The following is a 22220-nucleotide window of genomic DNA, read 5'->3' as shown; positions in this document are numbered from 1 at the left end:
GTTAATATTTTTTACGTATTCACGGATTATGGTTTAATTTGTGAAATTGAAGGAATATGATTTTATTTACCAATCGTAGTTTTATTTGTGATTTACAGTCCCTTCAGAAAGTATTCACACCCCTTTACTTTATCAGTAAAACTGAAATGTCTTTAGTCAATAAGTGTTCAACCCCTTTGTTACGGCAAGCCTAAATAAGGAGTAAAAATGTGTTTAACCTCTCTTGGGTAGGGGGCAGTATTTTCACGTCCGGATGAAAAGCGTGCCCAGAGTAAACTGCCTGCTACTCAGGCCCTGATTTGGATAGAAAACACTCTGACGTTTCTAAAACTGTTTGAATGATGTCTGTGAGTATAACAGAACTCATATGGCAGGCAAAAACCTGAGAAAAAATCCAACCAGGAAGTAGGAAATCTGAGGTTTTTAGTTTTTCAACTCTTTGCTTATCCAAGATACAGTGGAAATGGGGTCATGTTGCACTTCCTAAGGCTTCCACTAGATGTCAACAGTCTTTAGAACATTGTTTGAGGCTACTACTGTGAAGTGGAGGCGAGTGAGAGGGGATTGAGTAAGGTCTCTCCCAGAGTTCCACGAGCTGACCATGCGCGTTCATGTGAGAGTTAGCTTGCGTTCCATTGCATTTCTGAAGAAAAAGGAATTCTCTGGTTGAAACATTATTGAAGATTTATGTTAAAAACATCCTAAAAATGTAATCTATACATCGTTTGACATGTTTCTACGGACTGTAACGGAACTTTTTGACTTTTCGTCTGCACCTAGTGATCGCGCGTCATGAATTTTGATTACTGGGCAAAAGAGCTAACAAAAAAGTAGTTATTTGGACATAAATGATGGACTTCATCAAACAAAACAAACATTTATAGTGGAACTGGGATTCCTGGGAGTGCATTCTGATGAAGATCATCAAAGGTAAGTGAATATTTATAATGCTATTCTGACATCTGTTGACTACACAACATGGCGGATATCTCTTTGGGTTGTGTTGGTCTCTGAGCGCTGTACTCAGATTATTGCATGGTGTGCTTTTTCCATAAAGTTTTTTTGAAATCTGACACAGCGGTTGCATTAAGGAGAAGTGAATATAAAATTCCATTCATAACAGTTGTATCTTTTAGCAATGTTTATGATAAGTATTTCTGTAAATTGATGTGGCTCTGCAAAATCACCGGATGTTTTGGAACTACTGAACATAACGCGCCAATATAAACTCAGATTTTTGGATATAAATATGAACTTTACCGAACAAAACATACATGTATTGTGTAACATGAAGTCCTATGAGTGTTATCTGATGAAGATCATCAAAGGTTAGTGATTAATTTTATCTCTATTTCTGCTTTTTGTGACTCCTATCTTTGGCTGGAAAAATGGCTGTGTTTTTCTGTGACTTGGCTCTGACCTAACATAATCGTTTGGTGTGCGTTCGTCGTAAAGCCTTTTTGAAATCGGACACTAGAGAGGTGTTAACAAGTCACATAATAAGTTGCATGGACTCACTCTGTGTGCAAAAATAGTGTTTAACTTCTAACGAGTCAGAAACCCGGATCCGGGAGCACCCCCCACCCCCCACCAGTAAAAAAGCTGAATAGCATAGCTAGCATAGCGTCACAAGTAAATAGTAGCATCTAAATATCATTCAATCACAAGTCCAAGATACCAGATGAAAGATCCACTTCTTGTGAATCCAGCAATCATTTCTGATTTTTAAAATGTTTTACAGGGAAGACACAATATGTAAATCTATTAGCTAACCACGTTAGCAAAAGACACCATTTTCTTTGTCCACCATTTTTTCTCTCCACCAGTAGCTATCACCAATTCGGCCAAATAAAGATATTGATAGCCACTAACCAAGAAAAAACCTCATCAGATGACAGTCTGATAACATATTTATTGTATAGGATAGTTTTTGTTAGAAAAATGTGCATATTTCAGGTAGAAATCATAGTTTACAATTGCACCCACCATCACAACTCGACTAGAATAAATACAGAGAGCAACGTGTATTACCAATTTACTCATCATAAAACATTTCTTAAAAATAGACAAAGCATAGCATTGGAAAGACACAGATCTTGTGAATTCAGACAATATTTCAGATGTTCTAAGTGTTTTACAGCGAAAACACAATAAATCGTTATATTAGCATACCACATGTGCAAACGTTACCCGAGCATTGATACAAGCCAAAGAGAGAGATAACGTAATCATCGCCAAAATGTATTAATTTTTTCACTAACCTTCTCAGAATTCTTCCGATGACACCCCTGTAACATCATATTACAACATACATATAGAGTTTGTTCGAAAATGTGCATATTTAGCCACAAAAAAACGTGGTTATAACATGACAATACTAGCAAAACTAGCCTGAAAATGTTGGGCTCCATTTTGGACAGTGATCTGGCGTAATGAATAACTAATCGTAAACTTGACTAAAAAATATAGGGTGGACAGCAATCGAAAGACAAATTAGTTCTTAATGCAATCGCTGTATTACATTTCTAAAAATATCCTTACTGTGCAATACAGGGTTCGCCAAGCGAAGCTATACCAAAAACAATGGCGGAATATGCGTATAACATTTTTCGACAGAACAACGATTTATCATCATAAATAGTTCTTACTGTGAGCTGTTCTTCCATCAGTATCTTGGGCAATGTATCCTTTCTTGGGTCTAATCTTCTTTTGGTCGAAAGCTGTCCTCTTGTCCGTCGAAATGCCCACTAACGTTCGACCGGGACCCCGAAACGTGCCCGGTGCTTCAATGTGCATCACAAAGCAATGCCTCAAAATCGCACTAAACGGATATAAATTGCTATAAAACGGTTAAAATTAACTACCTTATGATGTTTTTAACACCTATAACGAGTAAAAACATGACCGGCGATATATAAGTGGCTAAACCAACGCTTGGAAAGAGAGAGAGTCCGACGTCCATCTTGCGTGAGGCGCAGCAGGAAAAGAACGGTGCATCCGGTCTTTTCTGTTTTATACTGGCCCTGATTGCGCAATCGACTCCATTCAAATTGTCACCTCTTACTGACATCTAGAGGAAGGCATGGGCAGTGTTTGTATCCTCATAGGATTTACAGGGACTTTAAAACTGACCTGGGACCAGAGGCCAAAATGTCTGAAATCTCACTCCATATCAGGAAAAGTGCTGTAGAATCAGTTCTGTTTCACTCAGAGACATAATTCAAACGGCTATAGAAACTAGAGAGTGTTTTCTATCCAATAATAACTATAATATGCATATTGTACGAGCAAGAATTGAGTATGAGGCAGTTTAATTTGGAGACGATAAATGCTAATGTTGAAACAGCACCCCCTATATTGAGAAAAGGTTAACATGATTTTTGAATGACTACCTCATCTCTGTACCCCACACATACAATTATTTGTAAGGTCCCTCAGTAGAGTAGTGAATTTCAAATACAGATTCAACCACAAAGACCAGGGAGGTTTACTAATGCCTCGCAAAGAAGGTCACCTATTGGTAGATGGGTAAAAAAAGCAGACATTGAATATCCCTTTGAGAATGGTCAAGTTAAAAATGGCAATTTTGATGGTGTATCAATACACCCAGTCCTAACAAAGATACAGGCATCCTTCCTAACTCAGTTCCCGGAGAGGAAGGAAACTGCTCAGGGATTTCACCATGAGGCCAATGGTGACTTTAAAACAGTTACAGAGTTTAATGGCTGTGGTAGGAGAAAACTGTGGATGTATCAACAACTTTGTAGTTACTCCACAATACTAACCTAAATGACAGAGCGAAAAGAAGGAAGCTTGTACCAAATAAAAATATTCCAAAACATGCATCCTGTTTGCAACAAGGCACTAAAGTAAAACTTCAAAAACATGTGGCAATGAAATTAACTTTGTCCTAAATACAAAGCCTTATGTTTGGGGCAAACACAACACCTCACTGAGTACCACTCTTCATATTTTCAAGTATGGTGGTGGCTGCATCATGTAATGAGTATGCTTGTCATCAACAAAGACTAAGGATTTTGGGGGAAATAAAAATAAATGGAATAGAGCTAAGCACAGGCAAAATCCTAGAGGAAAACCTGGTTCAATCTGCTTTCCAACAGACACTGGGAGGCAAATTCACCTTTCAGCAGGACAATAACCTTAATCCCAATGCCAAATATACACTGAGTATACCAAACATTAGGAACACCTTCCTAATATTGAGTTTCACCCCCCCACCCCTTTTTTCACTCAGAACAGCTTCAATTTGTTGGGATATGGACTCTACAAGGTATCAAAAGCGTTCCACAGGGATGCTGGCCCATGTTGACTTTAATGCTTCCCACAGTTATGTCAAGTTGGCTGGATGTCCTTTGGGTGGTAAACCATTCTTGATACACAGGAAATTGTTGAGCGTGAATAACCCTGCAGCGTTGCAGTTCTTGACACAGACACCGGTATCCCTGGCACCTATTACCATACCTCGTTCAAAGGCACTTAAATTGTTTGTCTTGCCCTTTCACCCTCTGAATGGCACACATGCACAATCCATGTCTCAATTGTCTCAAGGCATAAAAATCCTTCTTTAACCTGTCTCCTCCCCTTCATCTACACGGATTGAAGTGGATTTAACAAGTGACACCTGTTTTCACCTGTTCAGTCAACGTCAGCTTTACTCAGTGTACACTAGAGTTGAGTACCAAGACAACATTGAACATGTATGGCTGGACTTAAATGGCTGTCTGGCAAATATCAACAACCAACTTGACAGAGCTTGAAGAATTTTAAAATGTGCAAATATTGTACAATCCAGGTGTGCAAAGTTTACCCAGAAAGACTCACAGCTGTAATCTCTGTCAAAGAGGATTTTATGTAGTGTGCAAAGCTGTCATCAAGGCAAAGGGTGGCTATTTGAAGAATCTCAAATATAAAATATATTTTTATTTGTTTAACACTTTTTTGGTTACTACATGATTCCATATGTGTTATTTCATAGTTTTGATGTCTTCACTATTATTCTACAATGTAGAAAATAGTAAAAATAAAGAAAAACCCTTGAATGAGTAGGTGTGTCCAAACTTTTGCCTGGTAGTGTACATGGGTTGCTGTACATGTCCACAGACCTGCAGGTGTTTGTGAGTGTGGGTGAGTCTGTATGAGAGACAGAGAGAGGATGGTGGGAGCATGAAGATAGATGGAGGTGGCCAGCGGCTGAGGGGGTGGAGGGGGCCGGGATATGAGAGTGTAGCGTGGTGTGGTGGTGTTTGTGTCATTGCCCATGGCACTTTGTTGTGTGGCGGTGGTGAACAGAGGGGCATGCTGAGGCCCATCTGCTCTGGCACCAAAAGAGGAGGGGAGTAAGAGGAGGGGGAACTGAGCTGTCTCTGCCTGCCTGGCCTGCTTCTGGAAGTGTGTGTGTGTGTGTGTGTGTGTGTGTGTGTGTGTGTGTGTGTGTGTGTGTGTGCGTGTGTGCGTGTGTGCGTGTGTGCGTGTGTGCGTGCGTGCGTGCGTGCGTGCGTGCGTGCGTGCGTGCGTGCGTGCGTGCGTGCTTGCGTAGGAATAAGACTATGCTTCCTGGAACATGCTGCCTGCTGTAGACTATATGGTGCTCAGCCAGTGGGGGAACGGCCAGTGTGTTCTTCAGCTAGCAGCAGACCTCCCCTCTCCAGCCATGAGCCATTCTGTAATGAGGTTTCTACTTCAGCTTTGCAAGGCTTTATGGTTCATTTCTGCACTAGTCTGTACACCGTCAATCACCATCATCCACTTGTACACACGGCCTCTCCCTCACCCCTCACTGAGCTGTAGCAGATGTCATTCTCTATCTGAGTGAGTGATGCAGTCTTTTCTATCCCTCACCATCTGGGGTTAAGGCTGACATGACAGTGTTATGACAGCTCAGCACATCCACAGCTCTCTTATTTCTCTGTCTACCCAAACTGTCATACCAGAAGGGTGTGTGTGTTCGGTTGTGTGTTGTTGCTTTTTCCTGTGTTTCCTGTGTCGGCCAGTGTTACAACAGTTTCCATTCGTTTGATTGCAGCTCAACAACAGACAAATTAGTGTTGTATTTAGTGTTTTCCCAGGCTGGTAGTTTGAAAGGGCAGATCCAAGTTGAGCAGTGCCCTGCTCTGCCCTCCCCTGGCCCGACTTTTAGACAGACAAACAGCTGGCTCACTGAGGAGTGCTTGGCTGGTCCATAGTCACACTGAGGGCGCCTCTGCTTGGAGACAGGTTGAGGTTAAGACCTTTAACAGCCCCTGGATGAGTTCACTGTATCACAGAGGAGTGACTCACTCACACTGTTGTGCCTAAAGGATAGTATAGCCTAGCTCCATGTCTGGGAAAGGACTACTATGACATAGGCATAACATAACATTACATAATGCCTTATCATTTACTAAGCCTTACTTTCTTTACTCTTCTCATGGAGCTACTGGTTGTAAAGGGAATGATATGCTATAACTGCTAATCGCTGCCGTCTCCTAGGTGGGATACTTGTGTGTAAATATTGGCGTAAAGCAATGTAGAATGGGTTTCACTATGCCCGTCTCTAAATCCGCTGTGCAAAATGTAATATTGTGTTCAATTTCAGCTCGGCAGGGCCACTGTTGATAAGCTTATTCACTAAGCCAATAAATATTTCAAAGAAAGCAATGTCCAGATTGTCAGATAACATGGAAAATCCGTTCCGGTTCTGACTAAGTTACGGGCATGGTAATTGTTGTTGTCATGATTTGTTGTCCTATTTGTGTCAACATCATGCCACAAAAACAGCAACAATTTACCTCACTCACTAGTCTGTGTGTTGTTATGCCAGCTCCACATGCTGATGTGTACACAGACAGACAGAGCAGTGAATGTAATGTAGCTGCTGTACACAAGATGGAACAGACGAGAGAGATGTCATTACCAAGTGTTTAGAGCCCCAGCAATCTCACAGTTGTGTTGATAGGTGTGTCGGAAGGCTTTGTCAACACATGAAGACTGGCTATAAAGTACACACATAGCTCACAATATTATCCCATACTTCTCTCACACTACATTGTTACTCTGTTATGTGTCTCATATGGGAGTTTAACAGGAGGTTTTGTCAACACACATGATTCACCCCCCCACGTTTCACTCTGCTCTCTTGTTATGCAATAATAACACAGAATATGAATGTCTATCATGCATATCTGTCTCATCGTGTGTATGAGAGCATAGGCTGTGTAATATAAAATGTTGATGTAGTGTGTCTCCCTAAAGCCCTCTCTCAGAGACTGTCCTACTATGTTCCTCTTCTCTCCCCTAGCAGCAGTTGAAGCCTGTCCTGCTCAGAAACCCTGATGCTGCTTGACAAGTCTAGCCCATCATGTCTTTGCAAATGGCTGTTTTAATTTTATCTACTCCATCTCTCTCTCCCCCGTCCTCTACTTTGCTGAGAAACCTTTGCTTTGAAGTGTCAGTTAGTTTTTCTAAAGGGGGGGGGGGGGGTCTTCTGGCTCCCGGTGACATGAATGTTAATGTGTCTCATTTTCCACTTCTTTTTTCACATTCAAGTCCCTCTGGCTGTCAGCAGCGTATGTAGCGGCGGGTGGAGCTGTACCGTATGGCGGAGCTTGTTAGCCATGGGTGACCGTGGCAACAGGCACTCACTCATACACACACACACACACACACACACACACACACACACACACACACACACACACACACACACACACACACACACACACACACACACACACACACACACACACACACACACACACACACACACACACACACACACACTGTCCCCCCAACGCCTCCCCCCTGTCTGTCATTCTTCCTTCCTTTGACAAACCCCTCCAAGTCAATTTGCAAAAATTAAGTACCAACACTTATACTAAAGTGTCAGCCACTTATGCCTTGGTTCTGCACAGCTGTCAATCACCTCCAGCAGCAGTTACAGGTGTTTAAGAAGCTTTTATCAGGCCTGTCCACAACTTCAAGTACAAGACTGTAATAGTCTCAAATCAAGTAGACAGTTTTGTTTTATGTTTTTCTAGCTGAAGGGTTTTATGTCTGAGGAAGAAGGCTACTTTGTCAGTGCGACAGGCTGTAGAGGGAAATGTTGAATTCAAGGGTATCATTAACAAGGTTTCCATCTAACCTTTTAATGCGAGTTAAGTACATGTCGGATAAGAAGTGTCACTACAGGCCTGATAGAAACAGCAAATTTGTCAGTAACATTCCAAATATTAACAAAACAACATATGCTAGACAAGGTGGGATCTTTTTGGGTCTGTAAAATGTATTATGCTAGAAATGGCAGTATTGACATATTACCATCCTATCGAAGTATAGTTGGAGTCACGAGATGTTGTGTGGTCCTCCCACTAAGACTCGGGAAAGCATACCGTTTATTAGGTCACAGATGAAATAAGTGAGGATGAACTTCACAGGGTGGTGAAAGTGAGTGGGCACATTCGCTATATAACACAACATTTGTTGTGACAAAATCATCAGAGTTGTGATGGAAACACATTTAACTGGTGTTTTTTATTCCACATGGGAATTTAACCGCAAAAGTTATTTTTATGTACACTACGTCATCACGCACAGCCTTTTATCCGCAAAAAGTACATTTGATGGAAACATCTCTGGTGGGAAAATGCTCATATCGTTTTTAATGCGGATTTTAGAATATTCGCATGAAAATCTGTCGCCAATTGGATGGAAACGTAGCTATACTTTGACAGGGTTTTATGCTTGGAGTGAATTTACTTTGTGTGGTTTTTGGGTAACAGTTTTGGGTAACACCCACACAGTATCCAAAAATGTCTCATGTCTCCTCTAGCTGTCCGTCACGCTTTTTCTGCTTCGTGCGGGTGAGTGGTATCCAGCAGCCTGTTAGTCCTGACCGCCCCTGCCAGCCAGAGAGAACACACCTCTTTCATCAGTGCTATGTGAGAGGAGGCACAGTCCTGTCACACACACACACACACACACACACACACACACACACACACACACACACACACACACACACACACACACACACACACACACACACACACACACACACACACACACACACACACACACACACACACACACACACACACACACACACACACACACACACACATGCAAACATTCATGCACACACACCAGCACTGCACAGACTGCCTAGGCATTGATAACTTATCTCCCACTCACAGTCCGCTCTGCCTACCCTGCTTTTCATCTCCCCTCCTCGCTCCCATAGACAGACAGAGATTGGTGGGAGAGGAGAGGAGAAGAGAGTCCGGGGCTCTTGTGTCATTATTTGGTTATTAAGTGTTAATGTGGAAATCCCAGGCATGTATTGGCCAAAGCCCAGGCTTGTAATGGACCACCTGGGCTGCAGCCAGCAACACACACACGCACACGCACACGCACACACACACACACACACACACACACACACACACACACACACACACACACACACACACACACACACACACACACACACACACACACACACACACACACACACACACAGGTAAGTGCCAGGTTTCCTGCCGAACTAATAGGCTTTAATAAGGTGTATAATTGCAGTGTGCCCCCTCTCCCTCCTCCTCTCTCTCTGATGCAGCCAGCCGAGCAGAGAGCCCATTGCTGTGTAAATATCAATTAGGCGTGTCTTGGGATCTGGCTGGGCCAAGATACACTGTAGATAAACCAGGTAGATTAGGAGGAGCAGACTTGGGTCAGGGTATGGTACGTTAGTGGCGGGGGAGAATATATCACACTGTCTTTGTTTGTAATCTATGTTTCGTAGTTTCCACCCCTTTCCCCTTCCTTTATTTCTTCCTTCCCTCCATCCCTTCATCCCTCTCTCCTCCTCCTCAAACCCAGAGGTCACGTAGCAGGTGTGGAGGAAATTCTTAAGTATTTATGGGAACAGATACGAAGGGCCCGTTCTTTACCCAGTGTCTCCGCCCTCGCTCCCTCTCCCCCTTCGTCCCTGCCTCCCTCCCTCCTCCTTATGCAGCATAATGGCGCCTGTAGGCCAATGAAGCTCAGATTTGTTGGCAGGTTCTGGCTCCTTTCTGGCCATACATTTCTCCATCTCTCCAATTCAAGCCAGGGCTGAGTGGCGATAGCACAGCACCTCAGCTCTCATTCACAGCCTGGGCTTAAGCTAAAGCACACTTACCTAAATTGTTTAAACAGTGTTGAAATAACACAGGGGGATGAATCAGAGAGACAGTGTGATTTATACAGTGCATTCGAAAAGTATTCAGACCCCTTGACTTTTTACACATTTTGTTACATTACAGCCTTATTCTAAAATTGATTAAATACAGTTTTTTCCTCATCAATCTACACACAATACCCCACAATGACAAGGCGAAAACCTGTTTAAAAATGCAAATTGACCGTAAAGCTCCGAGACAGGATTGTGTCGATGAACAGATCTGGGGAAGGGTATCAAGAACACAGTGGAACCACCAAGACCCATCCTAGAGCTGGCCGGCTGGCCAAACTGAGCAATCAGGGGAGAAGGATCAGGGAGGTGACCAAGAACCCGATGGTCACTCTGACAGAGCTCCAGAGTTCCTCTGTGGAGATGGGAGAACCTTCCAGAAGAACAACCATCCCTGTAGCACTCCATCAATCAGACCTTTATGGTAGAACAGCCAGATGAAAGCCACTCCTCAGTAAAAGGCACATGACAGCCCGCTTGGAGTTTGCCAAAAGGCACCTAAAGACTCTCAGACCATGAGAAACAAGATTCTCTGGTCTGATGATACCAAGATTGAAATCTTTGGCCTGAATGTCAAACGTCACGTCTGGAGGAAACATGGCACCATTCCTATGGTGAAGCATGGTGGTGGCAAAATCATGCTGTGGGGATGTGTTTCAGCGGCAGGGACTGGGAGACTAGTCAGGATCGGGGGAAAGATGAACGGAGCAAAGTACAGAGAGATACTTGATGAAAACCTGCTCCAGAGTGCTCAGGACCTCAGACTGGGCGAAGGTTCACTTTCCACCAGGACAACGACCGTAAGCACACAGCCAAGACAATGCAGGAGAGGCTTCGGGACAAGTCTTTGAATGTCCTTGCGTGGCCCAGCGAGAGCCCGGACTTGAACCACATCGAACATCTCTGGAAAGACCTGAAAATAGCTGTGCGGCGACACTCCCCATTCAACCTGACAGAGCTTGAGAGGATCTGCAGAGAAGAATGGGAGAAACTCCCCAAATACAGTTGTGCCAAGCTTGTAGCGTCATACCCACGAAGACTTGAGGCCGTAATCACTGCCAAAGGTGCTTCAACAAAGTACCGAGTAAAGTGTCTTAATAGTTACTGTATGTAAATGTGATTTGCAAAAATGTAAAAAAAACTGTTTTTAAATTTGTCATTATGGGGTATTGTGTGTAGATTGATAAGGGGAAAAAATATGAACTCCCTTTTATAATAAATTTGTAACGTAATAAAAACGTTTGGAAAAAGTCAAGGGGTCTGAATACTTTGTGAATGCACTGTAGATGGAGTGGTCGGAACCATGTACTCAAGTAGCGTCTGTCTCTCTGGTGCTGCAGGTCTGTTCCTGATCTGCTCCAGCTGTGGAGAGTGGACAGGCTTAGCTTGGGCTCTGCTCTGTTCCATGAATGTGTCATGAAAAATGATGGAAAGTAGTCAACCCTCACCCCCTCACCACACCGTGTAAGGACTGGAAGGATTTTTTGGGTTGGGAGAGTATCTGGTTCACTCTGGTTCATCTATGATAATAAATGATGCCCATACTATACTATAATATACTAGTCTGTCTGAGTGAAGCATAGAGAAGATTCAGATTAAGAACATTTCATACACAATCTATTTAGAGTAATAAAACATAATGAGAAGTTGGATGGTTAACACCGTCAGGCGATACTCCCAACCATCCAGGGCCTCTCAACCATAACCAAGTGCATCATACTTCCTGTGGATCTGAACCCAGATGTTTAATAGAATACAGCCAGTAATGAAGTGCAGTGTATGGGGGAAGTGGAACATCTGCTACCACCTGCCTGAGCCAATAGGCCTCCAAGAATATAGACCACACATGAATCCAGGAAGTGTATGTTGTCATAGTAGAGCCAGTTTAATCGTTGAAAATAAGCTAATGTTTCTAGATTAATTATTTTCTTAAAATTTACAGAAGAAGAACTTCGGGGGGGGGGGGAAACCATTTAATCTTATTTGGCTCACATCCAAATGACATCGCTCGGAAATGTAATGAAGTCTTTATGGATAAGAAATAAGCTAACACCAAAGTTACTTCTGTGCTTTTACTTTCCATTTAAAACTCCTTCAGTTCCTCATAGCCTTGAACAAACTGCTTGAACACACTGCTTAAGTATTTCTCCTCTTGATTGGACTACCCTTAGTGCCTTACAGTACCTCCCCATCTTGAGCAGTTATATCACACTCATTATAATCATCTTCTCTTTTTGGAGAAACTGGCTTCTTGCAGATACTGTAGAACAGATCTTCACACCGACAATGAATCACACTTCCCTGTGGCTATGTGTTAGAAGGGCCCGACGCATATCGTCTTTGTGTCGACAACAGTTCACTAACTTGTATTTACCGAGACCAGTCTCTCTTCCCCAGCCCCAAGCTCTGCTCTGTGCTGAGCCAGATTAGCCTGCCAGACATAAGGCTCCCTGCAAAAGCCCATCACAGCAACAGCACACAGGACAGCCCAGTACACAGCACAATCCCAGACCACATCCAGCCAACAACACAGCCTCTGCCAGCTTGCACAGCTCTGCCTGCCAAGAAGCGAACAGAGTGGTCTCGTATTCAGAGAGAGGCACTACTCTGTGTGTGTTTGTGCTTATGTGCGTGGATGCTTGTGCGTGTGTTTGAGCCGTTCCTAGAGAGCTCTTATCACAGCTAGCTTTTCCTCATCCAAAAAGTGAATCATATGAATCATCTGTCCATCGAACATTCTCCAAGAATCTTGATGATCATCCAGGTGCTTTTTGACAAACTTGAGTAAACTTTTTGGATGACATGTGTCCCATTATGCCTGGCGAAAACCAAACACTGCATTCCACAGTAAGAACCTCATACCAACGGTCAAGCATGGTGGTGGTAGTGTGATGGTTTGGGGAGGCTTTGCTGCCTCAGGACCTGGGTGACTTGCCTTAATAGAAGAAAGCATCAATTTTGCTCTGTATCAGAGAATTCTGCAAGAGAATGTCAGGCCATCTGTCTGTGAGCTGAAGCTGAAGCGCAGCTGGGTCAAGCAGCAAGACAATGATCCAAAACAAGTCTACATGAAAATGGCTAAAAAGCAACACATTTTAAGTTATGGAAATGGCTTAGTCAAAGTCCAGAACAATCCCAATTGAGATATTGTGGCAGGACTTGAAACAAGCAGTTCGTGCTTGAAAACCCACAAATGTCGCTGAGTTAAAGTAGTTCTGCATGCATGAGTGGGACAGAATTCTTCCACAGGGATGAATTTTGCAGCTAAAGGTGACACAACCAGTTATTGAGTGTAAGGGGGCAATTACTTTTTCACACAGGGGAATTGGGTGTTGCACAACTTTGTTAATTAAACCTGAGTTATTTGTAAACTCAGGTTCCCTTTATCTAATATTAGGTTTTTGTTGAATATCTGATAACATTCAGTATACAAAATATGCAAAAATAGAGAAAATCAGAAATGGTCAAATACTTTTTCACGGCACTGTAGCTCCAGTCAGTGGCATTAAACTGAGTGTAATAATTACGAGAGGAGTATGTGACTTGTGTTAAGACCTCTCATGTTTTGACTCCTGTATCACTGCTACATGTCGTCTCCTGTCTAATTGACTGTAATGTAGTCTTTAGTTAGAATATCAGTCCACAGCAGATCATGAATAATAATACCACAGCAATGTTTCATGTCAAGACAAATACGTTTCGACTGTCATGATTTTTATTAAGTTCTGTAGTGTAGCAGCCTATGTGTCAATTGTTTATTCAATGTTACTATGAATGATTATAATTCCCATTCTTTGCCTTAGATTAGGAGTTCACAAAGTGTGTCTGTGTTGTGTTGTAGAATCATGATGTTAATGGGTTGATTTGTGTGGTGCTGTTTCTGTTTCTTACTGTCCATTGTGACCAGATTATGCCTCATCTGTTCAAGCTGTCACACCTGCTCCCGCTATACCCCTCTGGCGTTCGAGGGCCCCAGGCGCCCCAGCATTACGCACTCCTGCCACCATCATTATGCACACCTGCTTCCCTCGTCATGCGCATCAGCGATCATTTGGACTCACCTGGACTCAATCACCTGTGTTATTTCCTTTCCTATATCTGTCTGTCCCCCCCAATCTGTTCCCCGCTTCTGCATTAACTTTCGTATGTTGTTTTGTTACCCGTGTGCTGACGCTGTTCCTGTCTTGTTCCATGTCTGTTCCTCATTAAATGTTTGACTCCCCGTATCTGCTACTCGACTCCAGGGTCGGTCCTTTCAGAATGCGGAAGCCATCAAACGAAGCATCGGGGAGTGCTGGCGTTTCGGTTGGTGGTGATGTTGGATCCGGGGGCCGCCGTCGATGGAACTGGGAGTGCCTAAGCCAGCTCGTCGGGCTTCCACGCCCTAGCTGGCTCGAGAGGTTTCATTTCCCCAGTTGGCTCGACAGGCGCCCATCCCACGTCAGTCCTCAGCCGGATCGTCAGGGTTTTACTCCTCAGCCGGCTCGCCAGGTGTCTACGCTTCAGCCGGCTCATCAGGCTCCCATGTTCCGGCGGGATCAGCAAGATTTCGCGCCTCAGCCGGCTCGCCAGGCTCCCACTCCTCAGCCGGCTCGCCAAGCTCCCACACCTCTGCCGGTTTGTCAGGATTTTAGGCCCAGCTGGCTTGTCCAGCGCCCGTGCTTCGACCGGCCGGTCAGGCTCGCCCAGGTGGGACGCCCGGTGGCACCCCTAGAGGGGGGTACTGTCATGCCTGCTTCCGCTATTCCCCGCTGGCGCTCGAGGGCCCCAGGCTCCCCAGCATTACGCACTCCTGCCACCATCATTACGCACACCTGCTTCCCTCGTCACACGCATCAGCTATCATTTGGACTCACCTAGACTCAAAAACCTGTGTTATTTCCTTCCCTATATCTGTCTGTCCCCCCGCTTTGTTCCCTGCTTCCGCATTAACGTTCGTATGTTGTTTTGTTACCGGTTTGCTGATGCTGTTCCTGTCTTGTTCCATGTCTGTTCCTCATTAAATGTTTGACTCCCCGTATCTGTTTCTCGACTCCAGCGTCGGTCCTTATACAAGCAGGATTTTCCAAGTGCTGTTAAGCTATTTCTACTCTACTCCAGCGTGTCATGTCGTCTTCAGCGTGGTGTTAAATCTCACTCCCTGGCTGTCGTGCTACACACCGTACGCACACCGTACGCACACACACACCACACACACACACGCATTAAGTTTAGAGACAAACAGAACCTGAAACAAGAACCTTCCAGACTTCCAAATGTTTTAGGCAAAATAGGCTGCTGTATTGTTTTAAATGTCCCTTCTTTGCATGTACAGTATTTGCATTGTGCACAGAGAAAGATGTGAAAGCCCGTCAAAGTCTGTCATACTGTAGCAAAGGCAGTATGACCTGGTATGATCTGTGATATTAGCCTACTGTCTTGTTCCCCAACTAGATTCAGCCCCGGGCAGATTGTTTTCTTGAGCGGATGGTCGGGGGGCCGGAACATAGTTATAAATAATTTGTACACTGCAAATTGACACCAAATAGATATCAAATTTGACCAAAACAGAATAATTTCAAACATTGATTACATTGGGATAAGATCACATATGCCTCTTTATTTATGTGTGGGAATACTTAGGAACAAATTGTATAAATTAAAATCCCTTGGAGATGATTTCCTTGTGTTTTTACAGTCTTTTATGTCCATCAATGGATATGTGTTTATTTATTTTTTGCTCAGAAAACTTGGGGGGCTAAATAAAATCAACGGCCTGCGGGCTGCCAGTCACAACATCAGCCAGGTACTCTGTCACTGGAGATGTGGCTACAGTAAGCTCAGTGGGAATGGACCAGACAGTCACAACATCAGCCAGGTACTCTGTCACTGGAGATGTGGCTACAGTAAGCTCAGTGGGAATGGACCAGACAGTCACAACATCAGCCAGGTACTCTGTCACTGGAGATGTGGCTACAGTAAGCTCAGTGGGAATGGACCAGACAGTCACAACATCAGCCAGGTACTCTGTCACTGGAGATGTGGCTACAGTAAGCTCAGTGGGAATGGACCAGACAGTCACAACATCAGCCAGGTACTCTGTCACTGGAGATGTGGCTACAGTAAGCTCAGTGGGAATGGACCAGACAGTCACAACATCAGCCAGGTACTCTGTCACTGGAGATGTGGCTACAGTAAGCTCAGTCGGAATGGACCAGACAGTCACAACATCAGCCAGGTACTCTGTCACTGGAGATGTGGCTACAGTAAGCTCAGTGGGAATGGACCAGACAGTCACAACATCAGCCAGGTACTCTGTCACTGGTGATGTGGCTACAGTAAGCTCAGTGGGAATGGACCAGACAGTCACAACATCAGCCAGGTACTCTGTCACTGGAGATGTGGCTACAGTAAGCTCAGTGGGAATGGACCAGACAGTCACAACATCAGCCAGGTACTCTGTCACTGGAGATGTGGCTACAGTAAGCTCAGTGGGAATGGACCAGACAGTCACAACATCAGCCAGGTACTCTGTCACTGGAGATGTGGCTACAGTAAGCTCAGTGGGAATGGACCAGACAGTCACAACATCAGCCAGGTACTCTGTCACTGGACATGTGGCTACAGTAAGCTCAGTGGGAATGGACCAGACAGAGAGACAGACAGACAGAAACTAGCAGCAGTACAGTACAGGTCTTTGTGCAGAAGGAAAATACAGAGAATGTATTGTTTTATTATGTAGGAATTACATGCTGTACTGTACTGTAGACACGAGATGGCACAATGGTCTCTTTTACTGATGTTAATCATTAAAGATCAAGCCTGGGCCTCCCGAGTGGCGCAGTGGTCTAAGGCATTGCATCGTGGTGCTAGCTGTTCCACTAAAGATTCTGGGTTTGAGTCCAGGCTCTGTCGCAGCCGGCCGCGACCGGGAGACCCATGTGGCGGCGCACAATTGGCCCAGCGTCGTCCGGGTTAGGGGAGGGTTTGGCCGGCAGGGATCTCCTTTTCCTATCGCGCACTAGCGACTCCTGTGGCAGGCCTGGGCGCAGTGCACGCTGACACGGTCGCCAGGTGTACAGTGTTTCCTTCGACACATTGGTGCGGCTGGCTTACGGGTTAAGTGGACATTGTGTCAAGAAGAAGTGCGGCTTGGTTGGGTTGTGTTTTGGAGGACGCACGGCTCTCGACCTTCGCCTCTCCTGAGTCCGTACGGCAGTTGCAGCGATGAGACAAGACTGTAACTACCAATTGGATACCACGAAATTGTGGAGAAAAACATAAAGATCAAGTCTGCAGTAGGGGAGTCAGCGTCACTGTTTGCCCCAGTGCATTTGTTATTGTTTTTGTTTTGTTGTTGAAAAGGAGGAGTAGTGGAGGAGAGGAGCATCCAACAGTACATATTCTGCTGTTCTATCATAAGTGCAATGAGATCTGAGAGAAAAGAAAGTGTTCGTTGTTTGCAGTAACTTCTTTGTTGTTGTGATATCCCAAATGGATGTGGCAGTTTCACCATTTAAGGATTCCAACTTTAAAGGCAGACAATGCTATTAAGTATTATTTTTCGGTATTATTGAAAGTAATATGTCTCTTCTATTGCTGTTATTGCACCAAACAAACACTCTAATTCTGACTGACTATGGTCTTAATTTAATGGTTGAGTATATGTATATCAAGCTGTTCAGAGAGACATTCATTTTAATTAGGGAGTGTAGATGGGAATCCATGAACCCTGATTTGAAAAAAAAAGTCGTTATCATGTAATAAGGCATTTAAAGGGTCAGTGCAGTCAAAAACTCCTGTGATGCTGGTGCTGTGTCTGTCAGCTCACTCTCCTCTCACCAAACATGTCACCTGCACACACTGGGGTCTCAGGGGTCAGGAGAGTAGTTGAAAGTTGACGTCCTGTGACCCTCTGCACTGGGGGAAGCCATATCCAAAATCAGGTTGTATGTTTGGAGTTTTGATTTAGAGTAAAGGTTATGTTGTGGATGGTAGTATCCCATATATGTCCTATCTATCATCAGGAGCTCATCTGCTCATGACCTGCTCATGACCTGCTCTCTCTCTCTCTCTCTCTCTCTCTCTCTCTCTCTCTCTCTCTCTCTCTCTCTCTCTCTCTCTCTCTCTCTCTCTCTCTCTCTCTCTCTCTCTCTCTCAGCGAGGTATAGAGTGCTCTGGAGCAGAGCATGCCCACAGAAATGAGTTATTGGTCAGCTAACCTTGCAGTAGACTAACAGTAGAGCTTCAGGGGGGATGTGTGAGTACTACATTCTGCACACACAGTACAGAATAAATGCAAAGGCCCATAACCACCAGATACGGTACGGTATCAGCTGAGTTTTTGATAGAATTCTTCCAGAAAGACAAGAGTTCATGAAACTTAAGGAATATGTTTGCATCTATAGCTGCACAATACAATGCCCAAGAGAAACGATGTCTAGACAAGCATTCTCACAGACCCAGACACAACCAATAGAGACAGGCAGCCAGGAAAGATGTAATAATAGTTTGCAGCACCAAACGATGTCTGGTATTTTTATGTAGGAAATTGGACCGTAAGCTCTGTGGAATGTAACATATGTGAGTGTTGTCTATGTGGGAGTTAAGTGATGTTTTGGCACCCTCTGCTGCTAGCTGAAGAGAATGCCTGAGTGGAGATAGAATTTAGATTGCCATGCAAGGTGGAGATGGATTTTCCACAAGGATTCCTTTTAGTGGTGGAACACGCTCATTTCCCTCCCTCCTTCTCTCTGTCGCTGTTTCTCTCTCTCTCTCTCTTTCTCTCACTCTCTTTCTTCCTGTCTCTCTCTCTCTTCCTTCCTCTCTCTCTCGTTCTCTCTGTAATGCTGCATCTCAGAGCCAATTTGCTGTGCTCTTCCCAGGCGCTGTGCAGCTCCCTGTTGCTAATGATGCTAAAGCTAAAATGAGTGCAGCTTATTAGCTATTATAAACTGGGTGGTTACAGCCCCGAATGCTGATTGGCTGACAGCCATGGTATATCAGACCGTATACCACGGTATGACAAAGCATTACTTTTTACTGCTCTAATTACGTTGGTAACCAGTTTATAATAGCAATCAGACACCTCGGGGGTTTGTGGTATGTGGCCAATATACCAAGGCTAAGGGCTGTATCCAGGCACTCCGCGTTACGTCGTGCATAAGAACAGCCCTTAACCGTGGTATATTGGCCATATACAGTGGGGAGAACAAGTATTTGATACACTGCCGATTTTGCAGGTTTTCCTACTTACAAAGCATGTAGAGGTCTGTACTTTTTATCATAGGTACACTTCAACTGTGAGAGACGGAATCTAAAACAAAAATCCAGAAAATCACATTGTATGATTTTTAAGTAATTAATTTGCATTTTATTGCATGACATAAGTATTTGATCACCTACCAACCAGTAAGAATGTGGCTCTCACAGACCTGTTCGTTTTTCTTTAAGAAGCCCTCCTGTTCTCCACTCATTACCTGTATTAACTGCACCTGTTTGAAATCGTTACCTGTATAAAAGACACCTGTCCACACACTCAATCAAACAGACTCCAACCTCTCCACAATGGCCAAGACCAGAGAGCTGTGTAAGGACATCAGGGATAAAATTGTAGACCTGCACAAGGCTGGGATGGGCTACAGGACAATAGGCAAGCAGCTTGGTGAGAAGGCAACAACTGTTGGCGCAATTATTAGAAAATGGAAGAAGTTGAAGATGACGGTCAATCACCCTCGGTCTGGGGCTCCATGCAAGATCTCACCTCGTGGGGCATCAATGATCATGGGGAAGGTGAGGGATCAGCCCAGAACTACACGGCAGGACCTGGTCAATGACCTGAAGAGAGCTGGGACCACAGTCTCAAAGAAAACCATTAGTACCACACTACGCCGTCATGGATTAAAATCCTGCAGCGCACGCAAGGTCCCCTTGCTCAAGCCAGCGCATGTCCAGGCCCGTCTGAAGTTTGCCAATGACCATCTGGATGATCCAGAGGAGGAATGGGAGAAGGTCATGTGGTCTGATGAGACAAAAATAGAGCTTTTTGGTCTAAACTCCACTCGCCGTGTTTGGAGGAAGAAGAAGGATGAGTACAACCCCAAGAACACCATCCCAACCGTGAAGCATGGAGGTGGAAACATCATTCTTTGGGGATGCTTTTCTGCAAAGGGGACAGGACGACTGCACCGTATTGAGGGGAGGATGGATGGGGCCATGGATCGCGAGATCTTGGCCAACAACCTCCTTCCCTCAGTAAGAGCATTGAAGATGGGTCGTGGCTGGGTCTTCCAGCATGACAACGACCCGAAACACACAGCCAGGGCAACTAAGGAGTGGCTCCGTAAGAAGCATCTCAAGGTCCTGGAGTGGCCTAGCCAGTCTCCAGACCTGAACCCAATAGAAAATCTTTGGAGGGAGCTGAAAGTCCGTATTGCCCAGCGACAGCCCCGAAACCTGAAGGATCTGGAGAAGGTCTGTATGGAGGAGTGGGCCAAAATCCCTGCTGCAGTGTGTGCAAACCTGGTCAAGAACTACAGGAAACGTATGATCTCTGTAATTGCAAACAAAGGTTTCTGTACCAAATATTAAGTTCTGCTTTTCTGATGTATCAAATACTTATGTCATGCAATAAAATGCAAATTAATTACTTAAAAATCATACAATGTGATTTTCTGTATTTTTGTTTTAGATTCCGTCTCTCACAGTTGAAGTGTACCTATGATAAAAATTACAGACCTCTACATGCTTTGTAAGTAGGAAAACCTGCAAAATCGGCAGTGTATCAAATACTTGTTCTCCCCACTGTACCACACCCCCTCAGGCCTTATTGCTTAATTATAACACAATGAACAGAGCTCTCTCTACTCTATCTCTCTCTCTCTCTCTTTCTCTCAAAAAACATGGACTTCTTCAATAAGACAGTAATAATATGCTGCTTTGAAATTAAATAGTTGTTGCCTTTTAACTTGCCCTTTAACCTTTCTAGAACCTCAACCCCGGATCCGGGATCACCCCCCACCCCCCACACACTGATTAGCATAGATAGCATAGCTTCAGAAGTAGATAGTAGCATCTAAATATCATTAAATCACAAGTCCAAGACACCAGATGAAAGATACAGATCTTGTGAATAAAGCCACCATTTCAGATTTTTAAAATGTTTTACAGGGAAGACAAAATATGTAAATCTATTAGCTAAACACGTTAGCAAAATACACCACTATTTTAACTCCTTTGGCTTCAAACTGGTGCATTTAGCCCAGGCAGGCCTTGATGATAGCGTCTCAGTCTCTTCTCTCTCCCAGTGTTGACCCGTTTAGGGCAGGTTGAGAAGGCAGTTTTGATGCTTCTCTACTTCTCCTCAGAGACCAGGCTTCCCCTCCAGTCATACAATGCAGATGCTGAAAGACTGTTGGAAAAACACATGCTGAGCAGCGGGGAGTGTGTGCGCGTGTGTGTTTGTGTGTGTGATCTGGGAGGTATTCGAAGCAGGCAGAGTCAGAGGGTATATACAGCACTTGCTCTCTTTTCATTCTCCCACTCAGGTTCTCCTCTCCTCCACACAGAATGCGGGGGCTCTCCCTCCATCCCTCCCTCTCCTCCTCATACATTCACCCTGTCAATGCTACACACGTACAGGTAACTGCCAAAATAAAGGAAACACTTCAGTAAATGAGGGATACAAAGTATATTGAAAGCAGGTGCTTCCACACAGGTATGGTTCCTGAGTTAATTAAGCAATGAACATCCCACCATGCTTAGGGTCATGTATTAAAATGCCCAGTTGCCTATTATTTTGGCTACCATGACTGGAAGAAGAGATCTCAGTGACTTTGAAAGAGGAGCGTAGGGGGTTCAAAGGGTGTGTGTGTGTTTCAGTCACCATATCTTAACCAGATCTTAATTGAATGCTTATGGGAGATTCGGGAATGGCGCCTGAGACAGCGTTTTTCACCACCATCAACAAAACACCAAATTCTGGAATTTATTTTGGAAGAATGGTGTTGCATTCCAA

At 44.3% G+C, this 22220-nt stretch overlaps 1 protein-coding gene across 7 annotated transcripts in view; it reads left to right on the top strand.

Annotated features, from left to right (window-relative positions):
- LOC139537438 (autism susceptibility gene 2 protein-like) overlaps positions 1 to 22220 on the top strand; it is a 487977-nt gene that overhangs the window by 140283 nt on the left and 325474 nt on the right. The window lies entirely within an intron of this gene.

Source organism: Salvelinus alpinus, chromosome 13, assembly GCF_045679555.1.
Source record: "Salvelinus alpinus chromosome 13, SLU_Salpinus.1, whole genome shotgun sequence".
In the NCBI taxonomy this organism is placed as follows: Eukaryota; Metazoa; Chordata; class Actinopteri; order Salmoniformes; family Salmonidae; genus Salvelinus; species Salvelinus alpinus.
This window is presented reverse-complemented; position numbering and strand designations above follow the sequence as displayed.